Source organism: Cucurbita moschata, unplaced genomic scaffold (assembly GCF_002738365.1).
Source record: "Cucurbita moschata cultivar Rifu unplaced genomic scaffold, Cmos_1.0 Cmo_Scf00092, whole genome shotgun sequence".
NCBI lineage: Eukaryota > Viridiplantae > Streptophyta > Magnoliopsida > Cucurbitales > Cucurbitaceae > Cucurbita > Cucurbita moschata.
In genome coordinates this window covers 470,415-482,566 of record NW_019268608.1, presented here as the reverse complement: position 1 = coordinate 482,566, position 12,152 = coordinate 470,415, and the positions used below count along the sequence as shown (strand labels likewise).

General features: G+C 34.5%; 1 non-coding gene and 1 pseudogene across 1 annotated transcript; both read right to left on the bottom strand.

The window, feature by feature from the left end:
- On the bottom strand, positions 1–683 carry LOC111439349 (annotated as a pseudogene).
- A 10,022-nt stretch (positions 684–10,705) lies between these two features.
- On the bottom strand, positions 10,706–10,777 carry TRNAP-AGG. Its single transcript has one exon. It is a non-coding gene; the product is annotated as a tRNA-Pro (tRNA).
- Positions 10,778–12,152: the final 1,375 nt, after the last annotated feature.

Sequence of the window (12,152 nt, the reverse complement as noted above, 5' to 3'; positions counted from 1 at the left end):
TCTTATCATCTAGCCTAGTTCTCTGAGCTGCCTCCTCTTTTTGTCTCTGAATCAACTTGAGCTCACAATGTTGTTCTTCTTCCTTCCGCTGCAGCTCCAGAACTAATCGTCGCTGTGCTTTTTCTTCCCTTCTTCTATTCTCTTCCAACATTTTCTCTTGCTCTTCTCTCTCTTTTCGTGCTTGTTCTTCTTTTTGTCTTGTAGCAGTAAGAGCGGCTTCTTTCTCTTTCTCAAGCTGCACATCAACATTATCAAACAACTTCGTGCGACCGTTCTCTATTCGCCTCTGTATTTCTAATTTAGTCTCTTAAGAGTTTAACCTTTCTTCAACCTTCTTCTGAATTAATTAGTTCTTCCATCCTCCTAGTTGCATCTTCTTCTAACTTCTTCAACTCTGCTTCACGCCTTTTCTTCTCTTCTTCCTCTTTCTTAAGCTTCTCTATGGAATGATTCTGATTAGTGGATGCACGACTAGGACTAGAACTGGACGATTTGGGGAAAGAAGATAACGAGCAAGACCTACTTCTGCGTTGGCGGTTGAGGGAACTTGAACGGTTGCTTCTCCTGGAATGGGTAGTGGAATGATAGGGGGAAGGACTTGGGTCCCTTCTGCTTCTCTGGCTATGGCGATAGGAATTGGAGCGGTGAGTGTACGATAGAGACCTTGAACCACTTCTCCCCATAAGTTTCAATTGAGTCTGAACGGCTGCTACAGGTTGCGATATAGCATCCAATACGAAATACGAACATTCGATTCAAAGACATCTTTGTCTCCATGATTAAGCCTCTCTCAGGATGAAACACCTTGCATGTTCCATTTTGAAACAAAAAGGTAACCCCCTTTGCTTGCAATTTACCACTACTCAACAAATTGTTCCTCAAGTCTGGCACATAGAACACTCCTGTGATTATCATTATGATTTCATTCACTTCCAACTGTACATTACCCTTTCCGGTTACAACCATGCTTGAGTTGGTTCCCAGCTTCACTGAATCTTTGAAACTTCCATCAAAATCTGAAAAATATTCCTAGCTTGTGACAGTTATAGCACTCCACTATGGCCTCATCTGGAATTGCTTTAACATTCCCATTGAAAATGTCCTAGCTTGTGACAGTTATAGCACTCCACTATGACCTTGTTGAAGGTTTGTCTGCCTCATCCCCTTCCTCTGTCTCTAAAGCTTCCATGACCTTGGCTCCTTCCTCCAGCAAACTGTACAAGTGGACTCTCCATCGACATACTTTTATTATGACACACGTAGAAGACTATTACTTCTAGTTTTAACTAGTTTAGAGCATGGCTCTAATACCGAAATGTTAGGAACAGAAAAAGAAAACTGGAAAGATCAGAAGAATTGGGAGAAATCTCTCTTCCAATTGAAGAATGACTAAATCAAATCTAATTCAAATAACTAGATCAAATCTAATCCAAATAACTCAATCAAATCCAATTCTAACAGTTACCATATCTATTTGGTATCATATTTATGTCTCGTATCTATATCTCATTTTTATTTTTGTGACTCTGAAATATTTTGCTTTTATAAATAAATATCTTCACGAAAAAAAGTTTAATTTTTGTTGAGATGGAGAATCAAAATTGACACTTAGACGTTGATACCTTGGACTTTGATTCCTGTGTGAAGCTTGCATCTTGCAATTACTTGGATAGAGAATTTGTTTCACTTAAAATTCACTCAAGAAAAATAATCAAATAACGAACCATATTTGAGACAGGATAACTTTTTTTTTTTTAATCGTTGAGAAATAAGAAAGAATAAAAATCAAAACATGGCATGAATGACATTTTCTTGAATCTTTGTTTTGTTCAACTAAATGTATTATTTTATTTTATTTAATAAAACTCCATCCAAACTTCTACTCATAAATTTTTAATATGTAAGAAAATACATGTACAAAATGTTTATACTATTGGTAATACACTAGTCTCGGTTGTTTGACTAAAACAATGCAACCATTGTCCAAACTAAAGAATTTGATTCGAAGCTATCTCCTATTAGAGGAAGGCTCAATTAGACTTTGTTGTAAGATTCGACCCTATCAACTTTAATAGCGTTCTCCAACTATAAATATTGAACTCCAAAGTATTCACGAGCAAAGTAAGTTTGTTGAAACTATCTATAAAAGTGTTCCAAAGTGTGTCGTGGAGAAGATTTGCTTTAAAATCTAGTTCCAATTAAGGATGTTAATGATGAAGAAGTGCAAGCTGTTGGAAGGTTTTCCGTGGAAAATTTCAGAGGTGGTAGATATAATTTAATTTACAAGTGTGTGGTGAATGTTCTTTTCAGTCCCATATAGACTTTGAGCCCAAATTTTATATTATTGTGATAAAAGCTATAAATGACAATAATATTCATTAGTCAGATATTGCAATTGTGAAGAAGTTCCGTCATATGCATCGGACGCTACCGCCATCCTATAAGCTCTTATCTTTTGCTACCGCCATCCTATAAGCTCTTATCTTTTGAGAAATTCATCAAATTCTCTCTCCACAAGTAGCATTATAACTACTAGATTGCTTTCTTTACTTACAATAAGTGCTCTGTCTATATGTGCTTGGGGGACATTACTCTCCTTTATCTATAAGAATGGCATAGCCATAATCTATAAGAATGGCATAGCCATAATGACATAATAATAATCTATAAGAATGGCATAGCCATAATGACATAATAATAATCTATAAGAATGGCATAGCCATAATCTATAAGAATCCTTCTATAAGTATCTTTTCTTTTTCTCTCGTACCCACCTTATACATAACATGTTAAATTAACTCATACATCAAAAAATAATTTCTCTCTTTTGGAGATGCAAGGTATCGATCCCCATACCTCTTACATGCTAAGCGAGTGCTCTAGCATTTGAGCCACATCCCCACAATTTTTGCATCACAAAACCCTAAATTTCCGGTCATCAATAATAGTGAAAATGAAGAAATATTGCTTTCCAACATGTCATGAATAAGGAAAAATTAAAAAGAAATAATATATTTAATAATAGATAGTCTTATTTTTGGAGGTACAGGGTATCGATCCTCATTGCTCTACCATCTGAGCTACATCCCCCATGATGTTTATATCATAAAACCCTAAATGTACCATCATCAATAATAGTGAAAATAAAAAAATATCAAAATATTAATAACAAATAGTTTGGTTTGGTGATGTGGGCCATCGATAATTTTGAAAATGAAAAAATATAATAACAAATTAAATACTTTCTTTTGGAGATGCGGGTTATCAATCCCCGTACAACTCACATGCAAAGCGAGCGCTCTACCATCTAAGTTACATCTCCACAATTTTTACGTCACAAAACCCTAAACGTCTCATCATGAATAATAGTGAAAATGAAAAAATATCGCTACTCATTATGTCATAAATAAGGAAATATTGAATAGAAATAAAATAGTAATAACGAACTGTTTCTTTTGGAGATGCAAGGTATCGATCCTCGTATCTCTCGCATGCTACATTCCCATGATTTTACATCAAACTTCCCATCATCAATGATATTGAAAATGAAAAACTATCCCCGCTCATTATGTCGTAAATAAGGAAAAATTTGAAAGAACTAATATATTTAGTAATAAAACTATCCCCGCTCATTATGTCGTAAATAAGGAAAAATTTGAAAGAACTAATATATTTAGTAATCGTTTCCTTTGTTGATGCATGGTATCGATCCCAGTACTTCTCACATGGGATGCAAACACTCTATCATCTAAGCTATATCCAAAAAATTCTTATGTCACAAAATCTTAAACATCTCGTCATCAATAATAGGGAAAATAAAAAAATAACGCTATTCATTATGTCATTAAATAAGAAAAAATTGAATAGAAATAAAATAGTAATAACGAATAGTTTCCTTTGGAGATATGGGGTATCAATTCAATCCCTGTACCTCTCGCATGCTAAGCAAGTAATCTACCATCTAAGCTACATTCCCACAATGCTTATATTAGAAAACCCTAAATGTCCAATCATCAATTCTAGTGAAAATGAAAAAAATATCTCTGCTAATTATGTCATAAATAAGGAAAGGTTGAATAGAAGTAAAATATTAATAACAAATAGTTTCTTTTGAAAAGATGTAATAGAAATAAAATATTAATAACATAGTTTACATATGTGTCACTTGTGTTATTTTAACGTATTTATTTACTTGGTAAACGTCTTTCATACTACAATCTCTTGAAGGGGCATTTTGAGAATCGAACTTTCATACCACTAGACCAAATGCCCTTGTTATACCACTTGAAATGTATGTATGAAGCCTTAGGCCTAGGTATTAAAGTTGTATTTTATCGTATTGCAGGAAACACGTGAAGTCCTCGGATGTAGAATTTGCCTTGGAGAATAAAGCCTTGGGATGGGATGTTAAGAAAGACTATGAGTATTAAGAGCATGATGGTAAGTATAAAATGTCGAACATGAAGTTAGGTTGATTTCGAATATGAAGTTCTTTTCTTGAACACCCAATATTTTTAGCTTCTACTCAAATATATTTTTCTCTTAGTAGTTGGAGGGCTATAAAATGAAAAGTTGAATTGTTATAATATACAATGGTTATCAAATAAACCAACAACACAACAAGAGAAACAAACTAATCAATTTTGGTTGGATTGATTTGGTTCAGTTCATCAGTTTGTTTGATTTAATTTTTCTATTTTGCCTCGTATGATAAGAAAATAAAGTTGTATTGAATGCACTTTAGTTTCATTTATGACAAACTCATATGAAACATAATTGCATTAATAGTACTCAGAGTTGGAGTCTATAAGCATTTCATGAACTTCAGTGCAATTCATGCTTCATTAAAGATGAGATGAACTTTTGTTAGGTAAGGGGAACTTTAAATTACTTCATGTGTGGAGCTTCAATTACTATATGCTAGTTACAATCTTTAGGATTGACTAATTGGACACGAATTCATGGATTTAGGGAAATTTTTGTGTAATTATCAACCACAACTTATGTTTTCAAATTTTTAGGACATAATTTAGGTAGTTGTTTTTATCAGTAGTAAACTTGTTTCTTTGCATAATATGGATTTAGTTTGACTATTATTATTGATAAGATGGAGAAAGAAATTGTCCTTGAATTGACTAATAGATCTAGGTTCATCGTTGTTGTCTTTTAACTTGTGATTTTGCAAAAAGCTTAACTAATATGAACTGTCATGTCACAAGAACTTTTAAATCAAGAATATACCCTACACATCATTCAAGATGGCAATAAAATGGAGTTAAATTGAACGCACTTTAGTTTCATGTTTGGTGTGTTCAAGATAAAACATAATTGTATTAATGATATTGAGCGTGGAGTCTATAAGAATTTAATGATCATAAGAGAAATTCCTGTTTTATGAGAGGATACAACCTTTATTTAAGGTACTAGGAGTTCAAGAATCTGGATAAGGAACGGTAAGATCTGAAAGTTTTGAATTCTAGACCAAAACTTATCGTTGAGATGAGGGAGCCTTCAAAGGTTGTGCACTCACAGATGGGGTTGTTATGTAGCCTTAGTCTATCTTTGTGTTTGAGTTTTTTTGTATTTTTTTTTTTTTTTTTTTTGTAATTGTATCCCAAACATTTTTGTTTGGATAAATTTGAACAACACCATCTTATAATTTAATTTTATTTTATATTTAATGTTGTGTTGTTTTCTCAATCTCATTTTAATTTTACAACATTTTCTTATTTTATATTAATTTACTTTTATTTTTATTTGTTTTCACTCTCAATTTTAGTTTCTATTTGAGTTTTGAACCCTTAAAATTTGAGTTGTGACAGATTGTTATCAGAGCAGCCAGAGTTTAAATTCTATAGATTTTTTCTTAGGATAAAGAGTCGTATATCTCTATGACTCAGCTCGATGACACGTCTCTCCACGACCAATTAAGCAGTCTAACCCTATTTTGTAGTATATGATATGTTGTAAAACTTGTATGTTTTGATTTTCGTGGTAGTTATAAAATGTCCTTGGACGTTAAAGAGTAAACGTTAACTATATAAGACAATACTGGATCAACATTATAGTGTCTAGATATGGTGAGGAGGAAAAGAGTGGTCATGAGATATCTGACTAGCCTTAGGAAAATAAAGAGTTGTCGTTGCACAGTGCGAGGCATCTAATCCATGAAATTTTGGTACTAGAAATGAAGAAACTGGAGATGGTCCCCAAATGTCTATATGGACCATTTCCAATCGCACTTTTTTTAGTTCCCTGGCAGCGTCAACCAAATTAACCCTACGGCGTGACAATCCTTGAGCTTCCACTCCTCCGTGGTCATGGTATCCAACTTCACCCCCAAAATGGGTTCTTGAATTTCTTTCTCGTATAGATAATCTTCAATCTGCATCTTTTAGAAACTAATAATGAATCCATCAAACTTTTCAATTCCAGTCTTTGAACTTTCCATCTTCACAGATCGTGGTGAATCTCTCCTCGCTCTGATACCAGTTATTAGAATCACACAACAATGCACACACTTGATATAAATGAACACAAAGAACATGATAGAGAAAATGTAAGAAGAAATATTGACTAATGGTTAAGGTCAGATCAACTTTGAGTTCAAAGCAACAAGAACCAAAGACTGGTGCGAAAATTCTATGGACTAGTCGAAGTTGTCCACAAGATTAGGAAGACATCATATCGAATCCAATTGCTCCTATGGATACAGACTAACCCTGTTGTCCACATCAGTAACTTGAAACGTTATTATTCCAACCAAGAAAACATCAAATAAAAGCAGGTGGTATGACGTCATGCAAAGTAGGAAAGACACCAACAGAGAAGACTTGAAGAGTTAACAAACCGAGAAGTAATTTTCAACAGCTCCTAGTAGGTTGGAAAAGACTCCTCAATGCTGAGATCAGCTAGAAGCGCGTCCCGAGACCTAAAGTCAGCCTCATCCTACAACGTTGAGTTTATGAAGAGCAAGTTGATAAAGATATTGACAAATTGTATAAGGGAAGATGTCGCCGTCATGATTGGCAAAGGCGTGTTGCCTGTGGCTGCATGTTAGATGTCTCAGCTATTCTTGTAAACAATTTGTTGTTCATGGTGGCATGCTCATTCCAAATCCCTTTTACTTGCTTTCATCTTAGATAGGCCTTTACTATTATTGTTGTGCCAATACGGGGTGTATGGTTAGTCCTCAAAATCATATCTACACCCATCAGGACTAAAATGTCCCAAAATGTACTATAGGAGAACGTGACCAGTTGTTGTTTCTTCACTTGTAGCTTATAACATTGCTTTATTTGAAATTGTTTTTAACGTATTTCCTCGCTCACGTTTTCTAAAATATTTCTTCTAAACGTGATTCGAGCATACACTGCTATTGTTCGTTCAATCTTAATTTTGCATGGTTGACTTGTTCATTGGATTAGAGCAAATGTCACATAATCATTGTCTCACTACTACATGAGTGCGATTGTGACACTTGTCTTCCGTTCAGTTGTGGGCCGCATCTTGTGACTAGTTACGTGAGTTTGGCCTGGAGAATACGTGTAGGTTGAAAAAGAAATGGTTGGATGCGGACTGCGAATAAGGGTTGGGCCACGGAAGGTTTGTTTTTTTTACCAGATATGAACTTTGGGCTAGTGAGTCTTAAATTTGGGTTCGTTTGAAAAATTTTGGTTCATTTTTTAGTTCAAACGAACCCAAATTAAACCTCCTAGTTCCTTCTTCCTTGCACGACTCACTCTTAATTAAACCCAAATTAAGCATACCAAGTAGGGAAAGAAAGGCTGCTCGATCTCCTGTAAGGTCAACCCTCAACGGCGAGCTCACCATGCAATGCTATAAGTCCGATAGAAGTCCAAGGTTTCGTCTACTACAGACCAGGAAGCTCTTGGAGGAGCTAACATGAAATGAGAAATACATTCGATTACGGCAACTAATAGATAGCAAACTTTTTGGTAGAAACTGAATGTACCGATACGCATGAAATGAGGAAGCTCTTGGAGGAGCTAACATGAAATGATGCGGGCTTAGCAGGTTTCTCCAAACGTATAAACAAAAAGAGGAAGCAACTGTTCCTAAAGAGGATACCGATACGCATACATTCTCGCATGGAAGAACCTAGCTGAACCGGATCAAAGGTCCTAACCTAGTTCGACTAACCTTCTTTGGTTGGCCCCCGCCCCTTGTAACAAGGTTAACCCGTACGTGCTTTTTCCTTTCGTTTATCGAGATAGCTTACTAGCTCTTTCGGCTCATAGCAGCAGTATGAAAAGCGGAATCCTCATCCTGAGTCGAGTCCGCATTGCCATACGAATCGACATCAGCCAAACCAAAAGCTCCTATTTTTTCTTTAACGAAAGCGGATCTAACAGTTTCGATAAAACCAACCTCTTTTAAAGAAGGAGTCGCTCTGCCTTGATCACCGTGGACATATGCAGCTCCCGCTTTACCTTTTCCTACCGTGAAAAGAAAAGTTCCCTCACGATAGGCCCTCCCAGCTCCCGAACGTCTTTCTATCAATCAAGAGAGGTATAGAATAGTACACCAAACGAACAAGACAAGAATTGACTCATAAGATGGGCGGTCAGGGAAGCGATTTCATTTGTGTTATCCGCCAAGGAAATGATCAAGGAATTCTCTATACACGGCTGAGAGATGACCGTATTGTTGCACATCCTGAATAAAGTACCGTAGGCAAGCAAAGCTTTTGAAAATGAAAGCGTGTAGAACTCAGATCCACTTTCTCGTCGATTCGTAAACTTCGTATCTGATCTTCCTTTCGTCTCCGGGTGACTGAGAGAGAATTTAGGCCTGACGTGTATCCAATTTGGTCAACAATAAGGTAAAAAGCGGATTGATTAAATGGGCTTGAAGTTCTATTATCGTTAGGTCGAAGATCTTTACTAGGTTTAGTGCACTTTTGTAGTTGTGAATGTTGCCGTAATCGAATGTCTTTCTCATTCGACATTCTCTCTTACCAAGCACTCATACTCGCCAGGGTTGAGGAGACAGTCTGTGGGCTAATTGGGTTTCGAGACTGCGTATACGCGAAAAGAGCTCACTTTCGACTTTCTCCTCCATGTTTTATGCCCGATTCTGGTTCAGGAAAGGGTCTGATTTCTTTCATTGGAGCACATTGATGCTGAAAGAGTTTTCGAAACTGGTGGAGAGGCTATGATGACTTCAAGCTATTTAAATAACATGACTGATACAACAAAGAAAGGGTTTCTAAGTCACACTAGTGGAATAGCTTTTTCATAATAATTATCTCGATATATGATACCAAAAACCTGTCTAATGACTGATAAGGTAAGAGGTTTCAAAAGACAAAAGAATGACAATTCTATGTGTGATAGAAAAGAAGATTTTTTTTTTTTAGTGTGCGCAGTTCGCCTTTCTTCCTGACCACGGATAGGCTATGGGGCTTTGCACTTCGGACCTTTAGGATACCACATTAAGGTGACAGGATTCGAACATATGGCTCTCTGAAACTTCTTCATCGGTTATTTGGGCGCATCTTTCTTACAATGATTGTGACGACAGATGACCTATGTGACGACAACGGACAACATGCCTGCCTTCCTGACCACAGATAGACTACGGGGCTTTGCACTTCGGCCCCTGAGAATACCACATCAAGGTGACAGGATTCGAACCTATGGCTCTCTAAAACTTCTTCATCGGTTATTTGGGCGCATCTTCCTTAAAAGGATTGTGACAACAGCGGACAACATAATGAAAAGTTCCTAGAAAGAATACAATTGAACAATTTGTGTAATAATGCTCTTTTTAACTTTTTGAAGTCCGGCTCGAGACAATGAAAAGTTCCTAGAAAGAATACAATTGAACAAAAGTTCCTAGAAAGAATACAATTGAACAATTTGTTTTGACTTTTTGAAGTCTGGCTCGAGACGATCTTTATTCTGCCAAGAATATGTTTCATTCTCTATTCTCATCTTCTTGGTTCAATGTTTAAAAACCACATTTTAAATCATATTATCTTGCATAATTCATATAATATTGTTGGGGGCATTTTGAGAATCAAACTTGAGACCTCTCAAGGTCAAAACGATAATCATACCACTTAGACCAAATGCCTTTGTAATAGATCTATAATTCTTAGTTGCTAGTCTATATATGAAATTTATATAAGTAGAAGTTGTGCATTGCCACACATTCCTTTAGGTTAGGCCCCATTGATATCTATTTTATTTTATTTTTTTGTTTTTTTTGGATGGGCATTCCAAGAATCAACTCAAGACCTCTTGCACCCAAAACAAGAATCATACCACTAGACCAAATGTCCTTATTATGAAATATATATTAAGTTGTTTATGGAATGTATCATAATTATTTAATTTATTTTCTTTGTTAATGAAATTCATGAGCAATTATTATTATATCTTTTAGATCTAGACCGCTGTTAAATTATTTACATAGGGTTTGCCATAATTACTGTAGTGAGAAGAAAAAAAAAATAGAAGTTATTTTATTTACATAGGGTTTGCGATAATTACTGTAGAGAGAAGAAAAAAGAATAGAAGTTTTCTAGTGTAAGTTTTAGTTTCATAGTTCCATTTGAGACATATATCGTGGAGTACACAAGTAAATGATATTAAGAGCATTATCATTAAATGATAATACACTAGGTTTTTGCTGAATTGCTTTCTCTGAGGCTCATCTTTTGAGGAATGAACATAGGGGCACATTCCGAGAATTAAACTCGGGACCTCTCGCACCCTAAGCGAGAATCATACCACTAGACCAAATGCCCTTTCTAAAAAAAATGCAACATTTTTAACTCCTACTCAATATATTTTTTTCTCTCAAGTTTGAAATCTATTTTCTTGAGCGGTTGTTGGACTAAAAAACAAAAAGTTGATGGTCTAGTATTTTACTTGTAAGTAAGGCATGTAATATTGAATTGTTCTAATATGCAAGTGTTATCAAATAAATTACAACCCAACAAATGAATCAAACTAATCAGTTTGGGTTGGGTCGGATTTATTCGGCTCAGTTCATTACTTTGTTTTATTTAATTCTTCTATTTTGCTTCGTATGACAAGAAAATGAAGTTGTATTGAATGTACCATAGTTTGATTTATGACAAATTCATATGAAATATAATTGCATTAATAGTACTAAGAGTTGGATTCTATAAACATTTCATGAACTTAAATGCAACTCATGCTTCATTAAACACGAAATAAACTTTAGTTAAGTAACTGGAACTTTAAATTACTTCATGTGGAGCTTCAATTACTTTATGTTAGCTACTATCTTTAGGATTTACTAATTGGACACGAGTTCTTGGATTTAGGGGATTGTTTTATGTAATTTTCAACTACAACTTATGTTTTCAAATTTTTATGTCATAATTTAGGTAGTGGTTGTATATTATGGATGAACACTAGAGTTTTTATCCGGTTCACCACAACTACTCTAGTTTTTGTTTGAAGGCTATAATTGTAATCTATGTTGTATGGCAATAAAATTTGTTTAGATGAAATTTTAGTTAAAGTTGCATATTTTACTTCTTGGGAGTAAAAAATTTGTTTCTTAACATAATATGAATTTAGTTACAGAGTTATTAGGAATAAGATGGAGAAAGAAATTTTCTTTAAAATAATACACAGACCCAAGTTCATCTTTGTTGTTGTCTAATTGTGATTTTGTAAAAAGTTTAACTAATATGAAATATCAAGGTAAATCAAGAATATATCCTACACGTCATTCAAGATGACAATAAAATGGAGTTAAATTGAACGCAGTTTTAGTTTCATGTTTAGTAGCTTCAAGATGAAACATAATTGTATTAATGATATTAAAGAGAAATTTGGGTTTTATTAGAAGAGACCAACTTCATTTAAGGTACTAGGAGTTTAAACTACTTCCATTGTAATTTCAATCACTCCACAATGATTACAAATTTAGGGTTGGCTAATTGGACATCAATTATCAACTTTAGGTTATAATTTAGGTAGTAGCCATTATAATATTAATGAGCATAAGACTTACAATTCTTCCATGGACTATATGTGTTATAGTTAAATGAATATATATATATATATATATATATACATATATATATATATACATATACATATATACATATATATATATATACATATACATATATACATATATAT